Raw genomic sequence first — 12,874 nt, forward strand, 5'->3', positions numbered from 1 at the left:
CAAATCCAAATCTTTTTTAGATTTTAGATTCTTCTAAGTAGCACCCTTTGCCTTGATGACAGCTTTGCACACTCTTGGCATTCTCTCAACCAGCATTATGAGGTAGTCACCTGGAATGCATTTCAATTAACAGGTGGGCCTTGTTAAAAGTTAATTTGTGAAATTTATTTCATTTTCAATGCGTTTTAGCCAATCAGTTGCATTGTGACAAGGTAGGGTTGGTATACAGAGGAGAGCCCTATTTGGTAAAAGACCAAGTCCATGCAGTTGGCTCCATGCAGTATGGCATTTACATGGACCACTAATCTTTAATACCCAGCTTTAACGCAGATCAAATGAAAAAGAAACACACAGGGGGAAAATAAACAGCAGTTCTTAGTCTGAGGAGCTTTGGAGATGCTATCAGCAAGATGCAAAGTTTATCAAAACATGCTGATAGAGGCAACCCCCCCCCCCCCCCACACACACACACACACACATGCACACACACACCCACACACCAACACCCACAAGCACACACACGTCCTGTTTTATTGTTGATCTATCCCGTTGGAAGGGCTCCTGGCCTGCTTCTCCTGAGAGACGTGTTTTTGTTTGCACTCGGGACATGCAGAGCCAGAGGGTAGGGATACAGGCAGGGAGGGAGTTGGGAGTACTCGCCATGCAGCCAGGTCGGGAGATTAGGCCGTAAATACACTGGGTGTTGACTAAATAGTATAGCATGTAGACTAGACTGGAAGTACGTATGCAGCAAATAGGCAGGACAAACCCATGGGATCAACCTATAGGACTCTTCAAGAGAGTATGGTTACCTATAAGGTGATCTTACCTTGCGACATTATATTTGAAATATAGAATCCGACTATTACCCTACTGTTTCCAACACCAATGAAGACCAACACCAATGAAGAATGATTTCGATGACATATCTTAGCCTAAATTCCGTTGAGCATCAGACACAATGCGTTCATTAGAACTTGGGCCCTGAGTTTTCCCCAAAATGACATGACTGTGGTGAGGAACAACTCACGTCTCCCTGAATATTGCTTAGTATATAGTACTACTAGTTACTAGGCTATAACCAGGAAGTGACAGAGAGCGTCTCTTTCTTTTCAAGACTTTCAAATAGTTTCCAAGGACTAAGTCTTGGCAAGCTTTGATAAAGCATGCTTTGAGCAAAACAACTGAACCATCAGGATGTATGATGCCATCTTGTTTGGTGAAGAGAGACACGTGGTGAGCTACACGGCTCTTTTTCTGTTTCCTATGATTACAATACATAATGTATGTTGAACATACAGACCAAATCAAAATCACCAGATCTGTGGCTGATTACTTGTTTTATGACCACTACCAAATCAACCTGATATTCATTTCTGTATTATATTACCATGCATTCTAAAAGAGCTCTAAATACTGAGGATAACTTACAATCCATTCAAAGCTTCAACTAGGAACATATAGTTTTGTTTAAAACATAAAGCATTGACATAGATTATAAGCTTTCAGTGTCTCATTGGGAATTGCCTGGACTTGAGTCTGTCTAAGCAACAAAGCTCAGTCAGTGTGGTCTTTGTGAAATCAGCAATAACATCAGCTCCTCAAGCATTTGTCTGTGGTTTCCAACAGGTTAGCAACTCTTCCTGATCTCCAGATCTCTAACTGTTCTAAACTGTCTATATATTTACTGGGTTTGGAATAATATGTCTGTTTTGTGCTGGCAAAGCCTCTTATCCTGTTCACTCTCACATCCCCTTTTCCGTTGGTTCATCCTGGAATCCCTGACAGTTGGTACTAACAGCCTGCTCTACACTCCAGGCACTCTCCAACTAACCAGGATCTCATGAAAATGACATGCAAATGAATCCTCTTATCCAGGCTTGTTAGCGCATGTCTCAGCTGAGCCTTATTCCGTGGTGAGTGAATTATGTTATGTTGTCCCGCGCACATGATTGTGGATGTCACTTTTCTTGTAATACCTTGATGAAACTAAGTAAACATGAATATGAGTATTTAATGGAGTTTCTTACATTGTACATTTGAGTCATTTAGCAGACGCTCTATCCAAAGCGACTTACAGTTACTGCATTCATCTGAAGATAGCTAAGTGGGACAACCACATATCACAGGCATAGAAAATGCTTATTTCCAAGTGCAAGTGCTGGTGAAGTGGTTTTTTTTCGAGGTGAGGAGGAGATACTGTTTGAAGAGGTATCCTTTATATCCTATTTGAACCAAGCAACGGTACACCTATTTGAAGGTTTCTATCAGACCAGTAGTCCTCATAGAAACAGTCAAGCGAGGTAAAGATGACAAAGTAGTAAGGTAAAGATGACAAATTAAAACACCCTCTTCCAAAAATGACTTTTTTGATAACATACTCTATTCTTAAGACAAACACACACACAAATAATGGCACATGGTATGTATCCAATAGCCTGAAGACTGAGAGGGTAGCCGATAATAGATAGGAAAGGCATAAAGGAACGCCAAGCACATGCACGTTGAATTAGATAAAACACAGGGAGGAAACACATGCACGTAGAATTAGATAAAACACAGGGAGGAAAAGCTGTTCAAGTGAACCATATTAGTCATCTATGCACAATATCCCCATACACGACTGCATGTTTTGCCAGGGGGACATAACACAGAGAGTTGCAGCATACAAACATGATGACTAGGCCAGGGCACATGGATCAGGATGAGTTGAGGAGGTGTTTTGCTGAGGCTCGGTTTAGATGTTATCACACTGCTCTCTATGCTTACAGTGCAAATACTGGGAGACAGGCCTGTATACTAACCCCACCACCATCATCACCCACCCCAGACCAGCTCTTCACTGTACCCTGTGTGGAAGCTAACGTGGCACTCAACTGACTAAAATGACGTTACCAACCTCTATGGAGTCATCTTAAATCTGGCACAGGTCCCATAGGACCAGTATGATATTGTGATGGTTATGTTGATCAGAATCCTGTTGGAAGGGCCGTTTACCAAGACTTTATAACGTTATGATTCAGAGTGCCGGTCCACACCACCAATGGATTACATTGTTTGTTCAGGGACTAGACTCTTAGAAAAAAAGGTGCTATCTAGAACCTAAAAGGGATCTCCGGCTGTTCCCATACGAGAACCCTTTGAAGAACTCTTTTTGGTTGCAGGTAGAACCTTTTTGAGATCCATGTAGAACCCTATCCATGTAGAACCCTATCCATAGAGGGTTCTACATGGAAGCCAAAAGGGTTCTATCTGGAACCAAAAAGGGTTCTCCTATGTGGACAACCGAAGATACCTTTTGGAACCCTTTTTTTATAAGAATGTAGTAGGCTAAACAATACTATGAGAAAGTAAACTCATCAAATATTGACACATGCAGGATTTTACACAATATAATCAAACTGTGAAAGTCTGTTATATACAGTGACAACAGTAACTCTATTTAAATGAGCTACAGTCCAGTTAACCATAGGTCATTACAATATAAACATACGTATGTTTGGGATACTATTACAGCAGTACTTGTATTTGACTTGTCTGTGCCTAGTCCTACTCAAAAATATAAATTCATGACTGTAAATCGCTTTGGATAAAAGTGTCAGCTAAATGGCATTTACTGTATAATTATTATATACAGTGCCTTGCGAAAGTATTCGGCCCCCTTGAACTTTGCGACCTTTTGCCACATTTCAGGCTTCAAACATAAAGATATAAAACTGTATTTTTTTGTGAAGAATCAACAACAAGTGGGACACAATCATGAAGTGGAACGACATTTATTGGATATTTCAAACTTTTTTAACAAATCAAAAACTGAAAAATTGGGCGTGCAAAATTATCTGTGGACACCGGAGGGTTGGCGTTATACTGGGAAAGATGGGTTAATCTGTGGACATGGGGGGGATTGGAGTTATACTGTGAAAGATGGGTTAATCTGTGGACATGGGAGGGTTGGAGTTATACTGTGAAAGATGGGTTAATCTGTGGACACCAGAGGGTTGGCGTTAAGATCACAATTAACGGTGGATTGGCCGCTGTGGGTGAAAATCCAGCACTTGCAGAAAGAGGAAAATAGGAATATATGTATAATTATTTAACTACTATGTACCGATGATGTGAGCGAAGTGCTGTAAGTAGCAGTATAATTATTGTTGTCCGTTAGTTTACCCCAATCAGGCTAGGGATGGTAGGGTATGGGCGGAAAAGTATATAGAAAATAATATATATACACTATACATAAAAAAGTATGTGGACACCCCTTCAAATGAGTGGATTCGACTATTTCAGTCACACCCGTTGATGACAGGTGTATAAAATCAAGAACACAGCCATGCAATCTCCATAGACAAACATTGGCAGTAGAATGGCCTTACTGAAGATCTCAGTGACTTTCAATGTGGCACCGTCACCGTCAGTTTTTCAAATGTCTGCCCTGCTAGAGCTGCCCCGGTCAACTGTAAGTGCTGTTATTGTGAAGTGGAAACATCTAGTAGCAACAACGGCTCAACCGCGAAGTGGTAGGCCGCACAAGCTCATAAAATGGGACCACTGAATGCTGAAGCGCGTACCGGGTAAAAATTGCCTGTCCTCGGTTGCAACACTTACTACAGAGTTCCAAACTGCCTCTGGAAGCAACGTCAGCATAATAACTGTTCATCGGGAGCTTCATGAATTGGGTTTCCATTGCCAAGCAGCCGCACTAGGATCATCATGCGCAATGCCAAGCGTCAGTTGGAGTGATGTAAAGCTTGCCGCCATTTGACTATGGAGCTGTGGAAACACGTTCTCTGGAGTGATGAATCACACTTCACCATCTGGTAGTCCGACGGACAAATCTGGGATTGGCGGATGCCAGGAGAACGCTACCTGTGCCAATGCATAGTGCCAACTGTAAAGTTCGGTGGAGAAGGAATAATGGTCTGAGGCTGTTTTTTCATGGTTCGGGATAGGCCCCTTAGATTGAGTGAAGGGAAATCTTAACGCTACAGCATACAATGATGTGCTTCCAACTTTGGTGGCAACAGTTTGGAGAAGACCCTTTCCTGTTTCAGCATGACAATGCCCCTGGGCACAAAGTGAGGTTCATACAGAAAGGGTTTGTCGAGATCAGTGTGGAAGAACTTGACTGGCCTGCACAGAGTCCTGATCTCAACCCCATCGAACACTGTTGAAATGAATTGGAACGCCGACTGAGAGCCAGGCCTAATTGCCCAACATCAGTGCCCGACCTCACTAATGCTCTTATGGCTGAATGGAAGCAAGCAATGTTCCAACATCTAGTGGAAAGTATTCCCAGAAGAGTGGAGGCTGTTATAGCAGCAAAGGGGGGACCAACTCCATATTAATTCCCATGATTTTGGAATGAGATGTTCGACGAACAGGTATCCACATACTTTGGTCATGTAGTATATATATGCAGTACCAGACAAAAGTTTGGGCACACCTTTATTTATACTATTTTCTACATTGTAGAATAATAGTGAAGACATCAAAACTATGAAATTACACATATGGAATCATGTAGTAACCAAAAAAGTGTTAAACAAATCACAACATATTTTATGTTTGTGTAGCCACCCTTAGCCTTGATGACAGCTTTGCACACTCTTGACTTTCTCTCAACAAGCTTCACGAGGTAGTCACCTGGAATGCATAACAATTAACAGATGGGCCTTGTTAAAAGATCATTTGTGTAATTGAATTCCTTCTTAATGCATTTGAGCCTGTCAGCTGTGTTTTTAACAAGGTAGAGGTGGTATACAGAAGATGAACCTGCTTGGTAAAAGACCAAGTCCATGCTATGTAAAGAACAGCTCAAATAAGCAAAGAGAAACAACAGTCCATCATTACTTTAAGACGTAAAGGTCAATCAATACGGAACATTTCAAGAACTTTGAAAGTTTCTTCAAGTGCAGTCGCAAACACCATCAAGCACTATGATGAAACTGACTCTCATGAGGACCGCCACAGGAAAGGAAGACCCCGAGTTACCTCTGCTGCAGAGGATAAGTTCATTAGAGTTACCAGCCTCAAAAATTGCAGCCCAAATAAATGCTTCACAGAGTTCAAGTAACAGACACATCTCAACATCAACTGTTCAGAGGAGACTGTGTGAATCAGGCCTTCATGGTCGAAATGCTGCAAAGAAACCACTACTAAAGGACACCAACAAGAAGAAAAGACGTGCTTGGACCAAGAAACACGAGCAATGGACATTAGACCGGTGGAAATCTGTCCTTTGGTCTGATGAGTCCAAATTTGAGATTTTGGTTCCAACTGCCGTGTCTTTGTGAGACAACGAGTCGGTGAACGGATGATGTCTGCATGTGTGGTTGCCACCGTGAAGCATGGAGGAGGAGGTGTGATGGTGGGGGTGTGCTTTGCTGGTGACACGGTCTGTGATTTATTTAGAATTCAAGGCACACTTAACCAGCATGGCTACCACAGCATTCTGCAGCGATATGCCATCCCATCTGGTTTGCGCTTAGTGGGACTATCATTTGTTTTTCAACAGGAAAATGACCCATCACACTTCCAGGCTTTGTACGGGCTATTTGACCAAGAAGGAGAGTGATGGAGTGCTGCATCAGATGATCTGGCCTCCACAATCACCCAACCTCACTCAATTTAGATGATTTGGGATGAGTTGGGATGAGTTGGACTGCAAAGTGAAGGAAAAGAAAAGACTGTTGGAAAATCATTCCAGGTGAAGCTGGTTGAGAGAATGCCAAGAGTGTGCAAGGCTGTCATCAAGGAAAAGGGTGGCTACTTCAAATAATCTAACATCACAAATATATTTTGATTTGTTCAACACTTTTTTGGTTACTACATGATTCCATATGTGTTATTTCATAGTTTTGAGGTCTTCACTATTATTCTACAATGTAGAAAATAGTACAAATAAAGAAACACCCTTGAATGAGTAGATGTGTACAAACTTATGACTGGTACTGTATACTTACTGTATATATTAATACAAAAATGCTTTACTGAGGTGAGGTTTGAGTTAGGGAATGTTTGTGTTAGGGAAGGATTGTGTTCAGGAAGGTTTGTGTTCAGGAAGGTTTGTGTTAGGGAAGGTTTGTGTAAAGGAAGGTTTGTGTACGGGAATGTTTGTGTTAGGGAAGGTTTGTGTAAAGGAAGGTTTGTGTAAGGGAAGGTTTGTGTAAAGGAAGGTTTGTGTAAGGGAATGTTTGTGTTAGGGAATGTTTGTGTTCAGGGAAGTTTGTATAAGGGAAGGTTTGTGTAAAGGAAGGTTTGTGTAAGGGAATGTTTGTGTTAGGGAATGTTTGTGTTCAGGGAAGTTTGTGTCAGGTAAGCGTGGGAGGCCACCAAACACGTTCACCCTGTCTCGTCCGGTTAGCCCTCTTTTTCACACCAATCACATTTTGTCAAATACATTTGTGTGTGTGTGCTGTGCATGTATTTGTGAGGAAACCTGAAATTATCTTAGAGGAAGTCATTCTCTTACTTTTGACTGTGATTGGCCTGGGATTCCAATCTCCAACTGTTGGTGTAGGTGTTGCAACATTTCTCTTTTGCTTTCAGAGAGTCCTATGCAGATTCCCTCTGTGACTGTTTTCTCAGAAACCATTTTAAGAAACATTGAAGCCTGTTTAGTTTACAGCTGAAACATAAGACATTTGAACAACGTCAAACCAATTAATGAAGTCTAATATGTCTGCAATCAACATGTTTCCTGCTTCCAAAGTTACTTTACAGACTTTACCTCTGCTTTACATCCACTTTCATTGTGGGGCTCACATGCCAATCAAATCAAGAAGAGAACCATTCCCAGGTCTACAAGTCTCAATGGGAATCACACTTTGGTCAGTCAGTCAGTCAACGCCACAGAGTCTGGGCTGAGGTGAATGAAAGGTAACAGCAGCAGAAGCCTACAAGGAGAGATACATTTTTTGTTGTTGTTGCCAGAAGCAGTCCTTATTAATTTCACAAAGAGGGTGTGATAAAGGATGGGGACTTTGGTTGTTCCCTGTCCCACAATGTACCCCCCCAATACCATTAACCCCAATACCATTAACCCCATTAACCCCCCCCCCACACACACACACACACACACACTGGAGGCCTGATCACAGCTGCATGTTTGTACTTCCTTGTTCGTTTGCATGCGTGTATGTGTGAGCGTGTCTGGAGAGTGTGTGTGTGAGTGTGTCTGGAGAGGGGCGGGATGCAGGAGAGAGAGAACACACTAGATCCAGTCAGCATAGGCTCTCTGGGCAGGTAGGAACAAGCCTAGCTAAGTTTCTGTTGTACCACAGCCAAACTCAGCAGGTTGATTACTGTCATCTACACATAGAGAGAAAGGAACCACAACAGCTCTCCAAAAGTTATCTATCCTTTTCTCTCTGTCTATTGCCTCCCATTTGGGTGTAACACAGTGAAGAAAGCAACTGTCAAAAGGGCAGAGAGCTAAATCACATCCTCATTAAGGGCTTTTATAGAGGCCCTAACCACTCATCCCTTAACATAATAGTGTGGTTTAGACCGAGTGAGGACGAGGTGTCACTTGGTTCTCAACAGACTAAATGTTTCAGTGAAGTCAGGTGTTATCCCGTACATAACTATCAACAGCCCATGTCTCATGGCATTATTTCAGTTTGGGAATTTTTTCCACAATCCCTGGGAATTCTAGGACGAGGCAGAATTACTAGGAAGAATTCCTAAGATGAGACATAGCCTTGTCCATATTGCATCATCATTTTCCCCATCCTCTGAAAAACGAGGAACTAGACTAGAGTCCATGGAACAAGGAAGAACCCCAGGCCCTAATAATGAACCAGGAAGATGACCTTTGACCTTTCATATTGATTGTGTTTAGACAAACAAACAACTTGTGTGACTTTTTGATGACTAATCAAGTTAAACTGCTTTCTTTTTTCTCCTCCCATCGAGCGCGTCCCCATTCTCATCGACGGGGCTGTAGTGGAGCAGGTCTGAGAGCTTCCAGTTCCTTGGTGTCCTCATCACCAACAAACTACCATGGCCCAAACACACCAAGACAGTCATGAAGAGGACACAACAATGCCTATTCCTCCTCAGGAGACTGAAAAGATTTGGCTTGGGTCTTCGGATCCTCAAACATTTCTACAGTTGCACCATCGAGAGCATCCTGACTGGTTGCATCACAGCCAGGTATGGCAACTGCTCCGCCTCAGACCGCAAGACACTACAGAGTGTAGTACGTACTGGGTTGTGTTCGGCGAATGTGACAAATAAAATGTGATTAGATTTTTTTATTTTGATTTAATAATATGTTTTACTGTTCCTGCACTGTCATCTAATTAACTCCTGTCAAACTGGCCTGAAATCCCTCTGGTACATAGGACCTTTATAAGGGATTAGATTTAATGCTAATCTGAAGTGAAAAAGGTTTGGATAGAAATGTCAGGACAACGCATTCACTTAGCGCGAGGCAACAGTCAGAGAGAAACATGAGTATGACTTGAACCTGAGCCAGGCCTCTAACCCTGCAGGGCTGATGCAGACATAAGGGTGTGTTACAGATGGTTACAGTGGATTGTGTGTGTGTGTGTGTGTGCATGTGTGTGCGTGCGTGCGTGCGTGTGTGTGTGTGTGTGTGTGTGTGTGTGTGTGTGTGTGTGTGTGTGTGTGTGTGTGTGTGTGTGTGTGTGTGTGTGTGTGTGTGTGTGTGTGTGCGTGTGTGTGTGTGTGCGTGCGTGTAAACACTTAACTAATGAACTCAACAAACCTATTTTTGTTAGAATGCTGTAATGACATTCTCATTAACAGTCAAATGACCCAATCGCCATTTAGTGGCCTCATGGGTGGAATGTTATTAATGTTTTAAATAATTAACAAACTTAATAAAAATAGAAAAAACGCCAAAAATCTGGTGTTTCTATATTTCAGTCTTCTGTGATGTCTGTAAAGTGTAATATTGGAATACAAACTCAAAATGTAATACATTTCAACTCTATATCTGACTCAGTACAGTTGTGTTCTTGTTTTTAAGTCCATAACCATGTGTGGGAGGTGTATACTTTTGTTTCAAAGTAACCAGGTAGGCTAGATTTGTTTAAGACTACCAAGAAACACTCTGTTTGGCCCTGATTTAGCCCGCTGCAGTAAAATGTTATTAATGAGTGTCTCTATCCTTGGGTTAGAGTCTGTTATTAACAGAGCTGCACCTGTAATACCTGTAGTAAGTTAACCCTGACAGACAGCTAGGCTTCGTCCCATCCCTGGCTGGAGCAGATAGAAATCCCTGCACTTCACAAAGGTAGAGGTTAGTCCAACTGCCACCAATTCCAAGTGAAGTGCTATCTTCATTCAGTGGTCTTCAACCCCCGGTACATGGACTGGTATTGGTCCCTGGAATGTTGCTGACTGGTCCCTCAAAAAGAGGGTTAACTTGTGTAGATTAAGCCAGTTCCAAGTGCCAATTCTAAATCGGTGGTCCCCAAACTAGGAGTCCTATAACAATAGGGGAATTCCACGTAATATTGCTTGACCCTTTAAAAAATGTATGAATTGATTAATCCAATGACCGGATGAGATAACAAGTGAACTGCAGTTGAGTAGTCTATAGACCAATGTATATATACTACAGGTACTAAAGGAACAAGCCTAATAGAGGAGTAGTGACATACGATGGACGCCAGGGGTCGTAGTTGCAGAATCTGTGTAAAAGGATATGCAACAAGAAGAAAAAGATGTGTTAGGTTTGGACTGATGTACAGTAAATCTACATGCACTCATCTCCTGTACATGTCCATGTTCTCTTCACCTATTGTCATAAGCTTCTCCTCAGGAAATGTTTTATCTTATCCTCTTTATTGTAGTTTTGAGAGAAAAATTAAACAAAATTAATTAAGAGATGATCAATCGACGACAATCTAATCATTGAAAATATGGTTGATACAAATTCAAATAAAGCACCATATCATGTTAACAAAAATAAATTCATTTTTGTATTTGACTAAAATACTATACACAATCAAAATGATTAGCTATTATTAATATATACTTTTTCTATTGTATTATTGAATGTATGTTTGTTTATTTCATGTGTGAGTCTGTGCTGTTGTTTATGTTGCACTGCTTTGCTTTATCTTGGCCAGGTTGCAGTTGTAAATGAGAACTTGTTCTCAACTAGCCTACCTGGTTAAATAAAGGTGAAATTTAAAAAAAAATAAAAAAATGAATGAAACTTAAATTGCGTCGTATCTAATCATTGACGGGATTTTCATGTCAAACAGAATATGATGACTACGGGATAGGCCTTATTCACAGCTTAATGTTCTAACATAGACAGCTAGTGCAGGTGAATAATACATTGACATATCAGTTAATATCAGCACACATGACAATGACAATGTGATTGCATTGTTCTTCTCACTATCCCAAATCATGTGTAGGTGTGAATCATTTGTTTTATCTACAGGTCACACTTTACAAAGGTTTTTGCATTGGTTTCAACATCTTATCACGTTAAAACATTTTAACGTTGTAAAATGAACGTTGTTAAATTATTAATGGACGCAGTGTTAATAAGGTGAATTGGCAATAGATTTCACTCAATATGCAAACTACAGACCAATTGTATCATTGAACACAGACATCATTGGCCATGCTCATCAATGCCTCACACTCCAACATGTTTCAGTGGAAGCCAAGTGTTATGCAAACGAAGGGGTCCAGTTCAACCAGAAGGCTTTTCATTATTGGACAGGATTGTCAATGACTTCATGTGCCTTCACTGCCTTCTCAAGAATCACCTTCCCTTTCTCCGTTTCAAGTTTACTGCAGACTTTCTGTTGCAGAAGTCTGTCCAATAGACTTTCGAGCACAGGTATTGACACTCCATCTACAAAATCAGTCCTCACAGAGCGCAGATCTTCTGCTGAAACCATCTGATTGGTCTCAGCCCGACATTCAGCAGTTATCTACGCAAACTAAATGAAGCACAGCTCAAGTATTTCACATATGTGTTTGACCTAGGTCTGAATAAACACTGTGCCAAACCAGTATTTACGTTAGGGGTGCAGCAGCGAACCCTTCTACAATTCCACCACCAGCGAATTCACATTATAGATACTGTAAGGCCACAGTAAGGTCCGAATGGTGGTTGGTTAGATTTAGAGACCCTCTGCTCAAATACAGGCGTTGAGGTCCAAAACCCTGCTGGATCGCATCCTTCCCATTGAATCAGGGATTCATTCAGATATTAGATACCTCAACCATATTCAGTTGGGCATTCAGTTGCACATTTATTTATTTTTAATGGAGTTTACCTACTACCGCCTGAGTGAAATAACAGAATAATTGTATGGTTTTACCTTGCAGAAAGACACGTCCTGCCCACACCTCATCTCCATCAGCCCCTCTCAGGCCATTTCCTGCCTAAAGGAAGGCCAAGTATAAAAAATATAAAAAATATTTAGTTATTTTGCAGTCTTCTTTAGGTAAGCACAACAGTTCTAAAATACATGACAAGACATGTTCTGGTTAGCGCATGGATTTGGTCTGTACCTCATTGAGGGGCACATTTGATGGCAGGACGATTACATTCAGAACTGACTGAGGATGGCCGAATGATTGGAGGAAAGGCAACACCTGTCCCTTGATCGAGAGGAAGGGTCTAAACATTCTGACCAGGCCCCACAAGGAGAGGTCTGTGATGTTCACCACTACGTGTGTTTAATCCATTACTACCACAGTAATATGGTCACTGTGATCTGCTTACCTCTGATGTGGAAGTAGAGCTGTGGACAGATTCAGAGTCTTCTGTCTATGTTCAGTGAGCAAGGTTAGGTTAGTGAGATGGAGATTTAGTGTATCCATTGTTGTACACAGTATCAAACTGACATTTTGACATGGTAGGGTGGGA

The sequence above is a fragment of the Oncorhynchus clarkii genome, chromosome 19 (assembly GCF_045791955.1).
Source record: "Oncorhynchus clarkii lewisi isolate Uvic-CL-2024 chromosome 19, UVic_Ocla_1.0, whole genome shotgun sequence".
Taxonomy (NCBI): Eukaryota; Metazoa; Chordata; class Actinopteri; order Salmoniformes; family Salmonidae; genus Oncorhynchus; species Oncorhynchus clarkii.